A 12,330-nucleotide genomic window follows, 5' to 3' on the forward strand; every position below is an offset into this window, starting at 1 on the left:
CTCCTACAAGATGGTATGGTCACCATTCACATTCATGCACGTGCGTGCACGTGCGCTTTGCTCTGATTGGCTGAAACAAAAATCTCAATATCTTTTCTGTTTTTTTACAAAATGCTTTGAAATTTAAAACATAGGCATACTTTAAGATGTCCTACAATATGATATATAATAATTGTCATGGAAACATGCGCATGCACGTGCGCAGCAATCTGATTGGCTTAAACTTTAAATGGCTATAACTCCCTTCTTTTTCAACCAAACAGGATGGGATTAAGAACATAGACAGACATAATGTACTCCTACAAGAAGGTATGGTCATCATGCACGTACGTGCACGTGCATATGAGTAAAATAGTGTAGACAAGATGATATCGTCATTACGTTCATGCAATCACATGCGCACGCCTGCATTGCTTAAATTTGAAATACTTCGTATACTTTTAGGAACACGTTGTTGCCGTCTTAAATGCATAGATTTTGCCTTCTTTAATGAAACTTACAGGGAATATGGCATGAGAAGGGAGTTGGGGAGCGTTTGGGGAACATCTGTAACGGTTCCCGTTACAATTAGCACTAGTTAATTTATTGTCCCCCGCTTGAAAAGTGGGGGATATTAATTTGGGTTTGTCCGTCCGTCCGTGTTTACGAGAGTGCATTTATTGGGTACTTTTCATGCCAAGATTGTACTTATTGGGTACTTTTTGCTTATTGGGTATACCCAATAAGAAGTGTCGCTGAATATGCTTAAAACACCCTAATTGGGTATTTGAAGGTTAGTACCCAACAAAACTTGGACACGACGATTTGTCCAAAAAAGTGTCCAAAAAGTTGCTTTCACGGACGCACCGTGTTTAGTTGTTTCAGTTTTACATTCGGAACTCTAAATTCTCGAGAGTTCCGAAAATCAACTTCCGTTGATCCTGATCATAACAACGTTTGTTTTCATGGAAAAAAAAATATGGCGACTAAGAAACACTTAATGTCAACAAGATTTTCTGATTGACAAGAGAAAAGGTAAGTTGATTCGATTAATATTTATCCATTGCTGGGTTCTTGTTTAAGGAAAATAGATTTTAATGTAATTTTGAAAACAATTGTGCACAAAATTAAAATAGATATATCGGAACAATTAATCCTAAGTTGCACTTGTTTGTATTTTGAATTTTCTCTGTCTTTTTAACTCTCTTGAGGGCGAGAAGTATTTAGTAAATGATCGTATATTGTTAGATAATCTTTATTAAATCGAAAGTGTTTATTATTTAATTTTATATCATAACCAACTAAGTATGTTCTGACAATGTATATTTGAAAGGGAAATGAAAATTTTAACAATCATGTGTTCATAAATCAGCTGCAAATTATCGGTTCATGTAGACAGTATTACAATCGCAAAGTGAACTGAGCTGATGATAAATGGGATAATTAACAACAACTAAATAATTGTATGTAAGTTTCATCTGATATGTAACTTAAGAGATTCATTGTATTACTGAAAAACTTTCAGTCTAAACAGTGCTTCTTTCCGTTTTTGATTTTGACTATGAGTGTCTGCTTTATTTTGATTTTTTTTTCAATATTGTTTTTGTCATTTGTTTTGATTAATTTAAAACAATACTGAAATTGATATAGGACTACTATAACTATTTCACATGATGGGCGTGTAATTAGCATCGCGCTACACCCGGGGCTTCCATTTTTGAGGATGGGGCTAGTGGTTTTCTGCACTGAGGAATCCCCTTGGTCTATTAGGAATTTTAAAATACACATGTAATACATGAAAAGCACCACCGGTATTTTCACTCGTTTTGCTATTAAATTCCCTAATTTGGAAATATTCCAGACAGCATGCTCATATTATCCACAAATCTCCACAACTGCATCCATTTTGCAGTACTACAAGACTTATTTACTTAAAACGATCTTTTATTTCCTAATTTGAATTCCGCCCTTTCCTTTGTTTAATATAGAAACATTTGCTTGTACATATATGCCTCACCGATATCTCATTATTAAATTATATACATTCACTCGATCAGCTGAAATGATAAGTGTCATGCAATAATGTAGCGTTGTTTTCAAAGCCATATATGGCGTAACTGATCAAAAAATATATTTTTGAAAAATACAAAATTAAGTAAAGAAATATAGTTAATACATTTAAATTAAAGCTTTTCATACAATTCGGAGGACGGAGAACACCTCGTTTTATCTAATAATACGATTTTATCTTCTCTGTAATGTGTTATTGAAATCTTTTGTATTTTCTTCCAAGTCGGAGAAAATTCCGAGAATCCAAATTAAATTTTGATATCTTTATAACGCAATTGACTTAGATTTTGTAATTTACGGAAAATTTCTATCTTTATCTTGTTTATATAAAGTAATGATACAAATAATAAGTTCTTATAATTTTAGTCTAATAATTTTCATTGTACATACGCCATATATGGCTTTAAAGGATTCAAGATGAAAACAAAATGGTTTTTGCTTCGTTTCAATTAGACGAACTAGTGAATGACCAGAAAAGAAATATTTAAAATCTTTTTTTTCATTTTTTTAAATCATTAATTTATATATGATTAAATTTTACTAGCGAAAATTAAATTAAACTTTAATTTTAAAAAGAATCATCTTGACTAGATCAAAAGCTTTGTTGAAATCCAAAAATGTTATGTCTATGGGTGATGCATGAAAATTAATCAGCGATAGGATCAACAATATGTACATTACGTCTACTTTAATCTTAGAATATATCACACAAGCATTTGTTTCAGTGCTTACATTTCTTTGACGTTGTTTCCTTGACACAATATCTGTACTTGGATATTTCCATGGAACTGGAGCAAGGGGAAAATTCTACCCATTTTGGATTCTGAGATTGCATATATGTGATCTTGAATCATGACGGACATGTCATCACTGCAAAGTAAACTAGTGCTAATTGTAACGGGAACCGTTAAAAATGTTCCCCAAACGCTCCCCAACTCCCTTTTGGTGCCATATTCCCTGTAATCTTCATTAAATAAGACGAACTCAGTGCATTTTTGACTTTAACAACGTTTTCCCAAAAGGATACCAATTATATTCAAATTTTAGCATTGCACCCAAGCGCATGTGAATGCATGTGCGTTATGACCATATCACTTGTCTACACTATCTATATATTTTAATATACAATATATTAAAGCATTCAGTCCAAAAGTAATAAAAATCACTCATTCAAGTGTATTTTTAATTATACTCGTTCCAAATGCACGCACGTGCGTGCACGTGCATGATGACCATACCTTCTTGTGGGAGTCCCTTACATCTATCTATGTTCTAAATCCCATCCGGTTTGGTTGAAAAACAAGGGAGTAATAGCCATTTAAAGTTTCAGCCAATCAGATTGCAGCACACGTGCATGCGTGTGATTTCATGATTTTTATTCTATACCATATTGTAGGATATCCTAATACATGACTATATTTTAAATTTCAAAGAATTTCGTCAAAAAACAAAGCAGATATAGCCGTTTAAAGTTTCAGCCAATCAGATTGCAGCACGTGCACATGCGCGTGATTTCATGAAAATTCTTTTATATCATGCTGTAGATCTTCATAATGTAGGACTATTTTTAAAATTTAAAAGGATTATGACAAGAAACAAGGAAGATATTGAGACTTTAGTTTCAGCCAATCAGAGCGAAGCGCACGTGCATGCGCGTGAGATCTTATTATTTTGACCATGCTATCTTGTCTATACTTCTAATGTATCCTTACATTATGAGTTTCAAAAAATTTCATCAAAAAATAGAAAAGTTACGGCAATATCCATTATATTGGTCATTTCACGTGTTGCACGTGCACGCTCTTGCAAGCACGTGCGCGCAAAATGACCTTGATTCCGCAGATCTACATCACATGTCTACTGACCCTAAAAAGGTTTTACCTACATCAGACGAACAGTTTACAAGATCACTCCCGGACAAAAAAGTACCCAGGAAGAAGAAGAAGAAGAAGAAAAATAATAATAACTAGTGCTAATTGTAACGGGAACCGTTACAGATGTTCCCCAAACGCTCCCCAACTTCATTTTGGTGCCATATTCCCTGTAAGTTTCATTAAATAAGACAAACTCTGTGCATTTTTGACTTTAACAACGTTTACCGAGAAGGATACCAATTACCAAAGGATACATGTACCAATTATATTCAAACTGTAGCATTGCACCCGTGCGCATGTGAATGCATGTGCGTTATGACCATATCATCTTGTCTACACTCTCTATATATTTTAATATACTATATATTAAAGCATTCAGTCCAAAAGTATTAAAAATTACTCATTCAAGTGTATTTTTAGTTCCAAATGCATGCACGTCATGCACGTGCATGATGGCCATACCTTCTTTTAGGAGTCCCTTATATCTATGTTCTAAATCTCATCCTGTTTGGTTGAAAAACAAGGGAGTTATAGCCATTTCAAGTTTCAGCCAATCAGATTGCAGCACACGTGCATGCGCGTGATTTCATGAATTTTTTTCTATATCATATTGTAGGATATTCTAATGCATGTCTATGCTTTAAATTTCAAAGCATTTCGTCAAAAAACTAGAGAGATATAGCCATTTAAAGTTTCAGCCAATCAGATTGTAGCACGCGCGCATGCGCATGCTTTCATGAAAAGTTTTATATATTGTGCTGTAGATCTTCATAATGTAGGATTATGTTCAAAATTTCAAAGGATTATGACAAAAAACAAGAAAGATATTGAGACTTTAGTTTCAGCCAATCAGAGCGAAGCGCACGCGCATGTGCGTGAGATCTTGCTATTTTGAACATGTCATCTTGTCTATACTACTAATGTATCCTTACATTATGAGTTTCAGAAAAATTCATCAAGAAATAGAAATGTTATGGCATCATCAATAAAATTGGTTATTTCACATGTTGCACGTGCGCGCTCTTTCCAGCACATGTGCATGTACGTGCTTTCATGAAAATTCTTATATATCAGGCTGTAGACCTTTATAATGTGTGACTAAGTTCAAAATTTCAAAGGATTATGACTTAAAACAAGAAAGATATTGAGACTTTAGTTTCAGCCAATCAGAGCGAAGCGCACGTGCATGCGCGTGAGATCTTGCTATTTTGACCATGTCATCTTGTCTATACTACTAATATATCCTTACATTATGAGTTTTAAGAATTTTCATCAAAAAATAGAAAAGTTACGGCAATATCCATTATATTGGTCATTTCACGTGTTGCACGTGCGCGCTCTTGCAAGCACGTGCGCGCAAAATGACCTTCGTTTGGCAACTCTACATAACATGCCTACTGACCCTAAAAAGGTTTCACCTAAGTCAGATGTGTTGTTTACAAGATCACTCGTGGACAAAATTTTCCCAGGAAGAAGAAAAATAATAATAATAATAACTAGTGCTAATTGTAACGGGGACCGTTACAGATGTTCCCCAAACGCTCCCCATCTCCCTCTTGGTGCCATATTCCCCGTAAGCTTCATTAAATAAGACAAATTTTATGCATTTGAAACTTTAACAACTTTTACCCAGAAGGGTACCAAGTTTATTCAAATTTAAGCACTGCATGCGTGCGCATGTGAATGCATGTGCATTATGACCATATCATCTTGTCTACACAATCTATATACTTTAATATACTAAATATTAAAGTATTTAATCCAAAAGTATTAAAGAATACGCTCATTCGAGTGTATTTTTGATTTTACTCATTTCACGTGCACGCACGTGCATACATGAGCATGGTGACATACCTTCTTGTAGAAGTTTATTACATCTATCTATGTTCCAAATCCCACTCCGTGTGGTTGAAAACCAAGGGAGTTATAGCTGATTAAAGTTTCAGCCAATCAGATTGCAGCGTACGTTCACGCACGTGTATTGAAGTGCATGGTGATCATACATTCTTGTAGAAGTCCATTATATCTATCTATGTTCCAAATCTCATCCTGTTTAATTGAAAACTAAGGGAGTTATAGCTATTTAAAGTTTCGGCCAATCAGATTGTAGAAGATTGAGCGCGCGTACACGCACGTGTATGGATGTGCGTGATGACCATACCTTCTTGTAGAAGTCTATTATATCTATCTATGTTCCAAATCAAATCCTGTTTGGTTGAAAATCAAGGGACTTATAGCTATTTAAAGTTTCAGCCAATCAGATTGCAGCGCACGTGCATGCACGTGTTTTTATGAAAATTGTTATATATCATTTTGTAGGATATCCTAATGCATGGCTATGTTCAAAACTTCAAAGGATTTCATCAAAAAACAAGAAAGATATAGAGACTTTAGTTTCAGCCAATCAGAGCGAAGCGCACGTGCATGCCCGTGAGATCTTGCTATTTTGACCATGTCTTATTGTCTATGCCACTAATATATCCTTATATTATGAGTTTCAAAGCATTTCATCAAAAATGTAAAAAGTTACGCCGATATCAATTAAATCGGTCATTTTTCGTGTTGCACGTGCGCGCTCTTGCAAGCACGTGCGCGCAAAATGACCTTTGTTCGGCAAATCTACATAACATGTCTACTTACCCTAAAAACATTTTACCTTACTCAGATGTGTAGTTTACAAGATCACTCGAGGACAAAATTTTCCCAGGAAGAAAAATAATAATAACTAGAAAGTCTGCTATTGCAAGCAATAGCATATGTCGCCCCGTATTAGACAAGACTTTCATTTTTATCATCACTAAAACAAAAGTCCATAAGCTAAGTTTGAACAACCATTGAATTATATCAGTCCTTTCCATTGGAAACGGAAGACCTTAATTCGGTACATCCCACTCATTAGGGTCTTCCGCTTCCTTCGGAAGACCCTACTGTTATTCTATTGTTTCTTATTATTCTTTTTTTTTTCCCGCTCGACTTTTGACAGGCGATTTCTCAAAGACCTTTGGACTGATCGTTATGAAACTTTCAGGATAGATAGCTTGTAGTTAAACCTATTTAAACCTGTTTTCAGTTTTTTTATGCATGCCTTTATTTGTGAGTTATTGCCCTTTAATTGAAAATTTTTGATGTCTCGTTTCCACTGAAAATCTCAAAAATGACATAAGATATTTACACGAAAGTTGGAGAACTTGTAGCCAATACATTGTAGAAGTGCACAACGATAAAATTATATAGCTGATTTCTTAAAGTTTGGAAGCTATAAAACGGCAAATTTTAGTAATTTTTTTTCTTTGAATTTTTGCTACTTTTTGTGTAATAACTTTTAAACCGAGAATAATTTGGTAAGAAATATATCACAAAAGTTGTGGGTAATTACGAGAGCTTTCATATTTGATTAACCAAAAGGGGCTGGCCCCTATAATTAGGGGTTAATAGCTCATACACGCTTTTTTCTGATAGCTAAAAATATTGGTATATTATGAAAAAGTTTGACTGAAATAATTTCGAACTTATAAAATCTTGTCATTTGATATAAAAAGAAATAAACTTCAAGCTATATTTAATTGTTTTTTTTATAAAACAAGTACATGTATGTGAGAAACCTTTCAGGAACAAGTTGTCTACTATAGCCAGCCAAGCCTTTACTGCATACATGTGCACATTTTTAGTTGATGCATCTAAAAGATATAGTTTTGATTCGGTGTTTCTTTGTTTTCTTTTTATTCAAATAATTTTAAAATGTGATGATGTACACAACAATAATTAGTACCTAGTTTAGAGGATTTTTTCGCGCTTGTTTGTAAACAACGCGCGGCATTGTGGGAAATAGGAAGGTACTAAAGACGCGATGTACTAAGCACTGATTTGACCTGATTCAAATTTGTCTGTAAATGTTCCAAACAATTGAATTTTTGTATAGCATATGCCTCGAAGTCATATAGTCTGTACATAAGTAATTTAAAATACTCAATATTACCATTTAATTAAAAATTAAAACGTCAGGTAAATATCAGGTCTCTAGTATATCCCGTTTTTAGTGTGCCCCTTCGAGTCGACGTCGGACACATGTTTGCCATGGTTTACAAACTGAAAATAGAATGATTTGTGAAGTTGAACATTTTCTCACAAAGAATCCGTTTGTAGACATGTACACTCATTTAATCTGCAGCTACGAAGTACTTTGTCACTTCTCTGGAACATTATTCTAAGCAGAATTATGCCGATTCATATATTCTAAGAATCTTGTGTGAATTGTTTACGAGGAAATTCTGACTGTCACATTAACAAGGATGAACACTCTTGACTCTGCTTCGGATTCCCCAGTGATAATTGTATCGTGTGATGAAAGAGCTGACGGCGACATTTTAATGTATGATTGGCTTGGACCATTGGAATGAAGGTTAGAATATTTTTATTACTTAAAATTTACACTACTGATTACATGACAGAGACATACATTGATGTTATTAGAAATACACAGACACACCGATATATTATCTGTTTTACAGTTCAGACGCTCTCTGTTTACCTTGTAAATCCCCACAGCTTTATATTTTATTTTTTTTAAATTTGAGGATGTAATTTCAACAGTCCTACTATCTATCATAGTGATCATACTCTATAATTCAAACTGCACTTAATGTTACAGAATATATTCAACTAATTATATATTGACAGTGTGACTGTAAGGGTGAGGGCAGATACTTATTTAGTTTTAATTTAGATTGTGCTTGTCAAGCCGCATTTGACATTTGGTGCATCCATGCTCAATATTCACACTGAGAGTTTATTCAAATGTTTAATTCGAATGAATTCACTGCTCATTAAATTACTTCCCATTAGCTCCATGTGAACATGAGTAAGGATAGCTAATTCAAATTAAATAGAAATGAATTTTGAAGGTAGCTGAAACATGTTAAAGAAGCTAAGCACTGTGGGTCCAAAGTATACTGCGGAAAAATTGTGTGGAGCAATGTGCAAGTCACAATCTTCTTTTGCCAAGGTCTTATCATAAGAGCTCGCATTATGGGCAGGGATTTGTGCTGCTGTCTGGACTCGCTATAAATAGATGTTCTCAAAAAGTCTTAATTATTTAATATCATACTTTACTGACAAAAAAGGACAAATATTGCTCAGTTAAATTGCAAAAGAAATTTGTTTAAAAAAATTGTAATAATAGAAAGTTTGCTTTTTTGTTTGATAAGACTGCTGTAATGGTTTAATGTTTGTTTATTTGCCTTAATCATACATTTTTCAGTCATTTCATGGTGCCACCACTTGGGATGGTATTAGCTGCAAATATAGACTTGTACTCAGCACTTATTGCCTTTAAGAAGTATGAGATCCATTTTGTGCTAACACCTACCGTGACACAGAATCTTGGTTTATGCAGTCTCATAGGAGTAACCTGTCTAAAGCATTTAGCAATGGGATTGGAACCTGCGACGTAAGGTTCAGCTTCTTATTGATACTTTGATTTATAATATTTATTTGAGAATTTCACTCATTCACATACTTAGAGATGTTGATATATATTGTTGAATAGCATCAATTTAGACCTTTACTTAGCTAAGTAAACATGTACCGTGAGGTTTTTAAGGTCTCATTCATTTTATATGCCAGATGCATGTTAAGGAACATTACTGCATAAATGTTTTTGTCTTAAATTTGAAGCTCTTTACTAATATAGAGATATGTTAGTGTTAAACCTCTTCAAATTAGGGTAGACCTTTACTTTAAACTCAGCAATGTGAGTGTGTTGTGTGAACTTGTGTTAGCGAGACAGTGTGTTGTATGAATTTGTGTTAGCAAGGCAGTGTGTTTTGTGAACTTAATTGTGTTAGCCTGACAGTGGGTTGTGTGAATTCTTGTTAGCTTGACGATGTGTTGTGTAAATTCGTGTTAGCGGGACAGCGTGTTGTGTGAAATTGTGTATAAAGTGTAAGTGTGACAGTGTGTTTTGTAAACTCGTGTTAGTGAGACTGCGTGTTGTGTAAACTCGTGTTAGCGAGACTGCGTGTTGTGTAAACTCATGTTAGAGAGACAGCGTGTTGTGTGAACTCTTATTAATGAGACAGCATGTTGTGTGAATTCGTGTTAGCGTGACAGTGTGTTGTGTGAACTTGTTATCCTGAAAATTTGTCGTGTGAACTGGTGTTAGAGAGATAGTGTGTTGTGTGAACTCGTGTTAGCGAGATTGCATATTGTGTGAACTCGTGTTAGCCAGACTGCGTGTTATGTGAACTCGTGTTAGGGATATTGCATGTTTTTTGAATTTGTGTTAGCGTGACAGTGTGTTGTGTGAACTCGTGTTAGCCTGACAGTGTGTTGTGTGAAATGGTATTAGGATGACAGTGTGTTGTGTGAAATGGTATTAGGATGACAGTGTGTTATCGCAACAGCGTTTGGTGCGAACTTGTGTTAGTGAATAGTGAGAAAGCCTGTTTTGTGAATTCGTGTTAGCGTGACAGTGTGTTGTGTGAACTTGTGTTAGCCTGACAGTGTGTTGTGTGAAATGGTATTAGAATGACAGTGTGTTGTGTGAAATGGTATTAGGATGACAGTGTGTTATCGCAACAGCATTTGGTGCGAACTTGTGTTAGTGAATAGTGAGACAGCCTGTTTTGTGACTTTGTGTTAGCGTGACAGTGTATTGTGTAAACTCGTGTTAGCGTGACAGTGTATTGTGTAAACTCGTGTTAGTGAGACTGCGTGTTTTGTAAACTCATGTTAGCATGACAGTGTGTTGTGTGAATTCATCTAAGCGTGACAGTGTGTTGCATGTACTTGTGTTAGCTAGACAGTGTATTGTATGAACTCGTATTAGCGAGACTGCGTGTTGTGTAAAACTTGTGTTAGCAAGACAGCGTGTTGTGTGATTTTGTGTTAGCGAGACAGCGTGTTTGTGAATTTGTGTTAGCATGATAGTGTGTTGTGTGAACTCGTGTTAGCCTGATATTTTGTTGTGTGAAATTGTATTAGCGTGACAGTGTGTTGTGTGTTAGTGTGACAGCATGTGGTGCGAACTTGTGTTAGTGCGAAAGTGTTTTTCAGTGTTGTGATGGCGAGCTGTGTGATAGCCTAATGGCGTCTTTTGTGTCGGTAAGATGGCACACTTTTATGAAAGTGCTATTGAGCTTTAGCAAGTGGCCCTATCTGGACACGCCTTATTATAATTGATCAGTTCTCAGATATACAGTGAATTACCGGTATTATTGTCACCATGAAATCAGCATTTACAGTTGCAATTACCTAGTTAGTAATCATAAGATATTGGTTTGCCAGTTTTAAAATTATGGTGTTCCAATGATGTGAAGTTGCAGTGTGTTAGCATGTTAATTTCAACAGACTGCCACTCCAATGCAGCTTTAAACAACACGCTGCTGTGTTTACACAAAACAAAATATCATGCAAACACAACTCTAAACAATCTGTTGAGTGTTAGCTTCACTGCATGTTGGATTCAGTGTGCTGGCATATTATCACTGACGTACATGCTAGCACATTGTCACCTCGTGCTAGTATGTTGTCATAAATACTCTAGCACATTATCCTAAACCCGCTAGTGCATTATTACTTTGCACTTGTATGTTGTCTTATTAGGGGATAGCATAAATGACTGCCTTAATTGGTGTAAACTTCTTTTAATTGATGAAAGAGTACATTAAAATTTACAAATTATACACAGAAAATGTGACAATATCTTATCTCTCAATTTGATAATCTAATTTATAATCTCATGAATTGCACTTTTTATTAGTAAAAGAATTATAAATTAAAAAATTTCAATTTCTTTTGGATAGGTGTGACTCATCTGAATACTGAATTTTGATACCAAGCATGACCATGATTTGCCAGAAGATCATCTGTTTGGATGTGACATGGAATAAACAGCATAGTGAAAATGAGTCAAGTTTTGGTTTGTGAAGACAATTTTAAAACACACTGTGTATCAATTATAAATTTTGATTTGACAACATAAATCCACAAATATGAACATATCAATTGCTCTCACATGTACATGTAGTTTTCTAAAACAAGATTGAAGAGATGTCCAGTCGCATTTCAATGTCAACTCCAAAACTGTGCCTGTTGCATACTTATTAGCCCATCTGAGCTAAAGGAACCAGTAAATTTTTTAAAAACATAATTTTATCCATTATCATCATTGTCTAAAATTTCACAATATCATTTTCCAGAACCAAAGTAAAACTTGGCACAGAGCATCCTTAGTGTAGGGGATTCAAATTGTTCTTATGCAGGGCAATACCTTCAAAGAGATTTGTTTCTTTAATGCTGTAAATGTATTATATTTAGCTTGTACAATATTTGGTGGAAATTGACTTTTGAATAAGTTAGCGTAGATATTCTTATTTATGTTTATGTACAAGACTTTTAGCTTTGTACT

The 12,330-nt window shown here is 34.7% G+C and overlaps 1 long non-coding RNA gene across 2 annotated transcripts; it reads left to right on the plus strand.

Annotated features, from left to right (window-relative positions):
• Positions 1-7,158: 7,158 nt before the first annotated feature.
• On the plus strand, positions 7,159-11,925 carry LOC134268126 (uncharacterized). Of its 2 annotated transcripts, XR_009992301.1 has the most exons (3): positions 7,834-8,322; positions 9,181-9,369; positions 11,726-11,925. It is a non-coding gene; the product is annotated as an uncharacterized LOC134268126 (long non-coding RNA). The 2 variants fall into 2 exon arrangements; XR_009992300.1 differs by lacking the exon at positions 11,726-11,925 and having other exon boundaries at positions 7,159-8,322; positions 9,181-11,002.
• The last annotated feature ends 405 nt before the right edge of the window (positions 11,926-12,330 follow it).

The sequence above is a fragment of the Saccostrea cucullata genome, unplaced genomic scaffold, assembly GCF_032062105.1.
Source record: "Saccostrea cucullata isolate Sc308-1 unplaced genomic scaffold, CSIRO_AGI_Scuc_v1 ctg9440, whole genome shotgun sequence".
NCBI classification, from domain to species: Eukaryota; Metazoa; Mollusca; class Bivalvia; order Ostreida; family Ostreidae; genus Saccostrea; species Saccostrea cuccullata.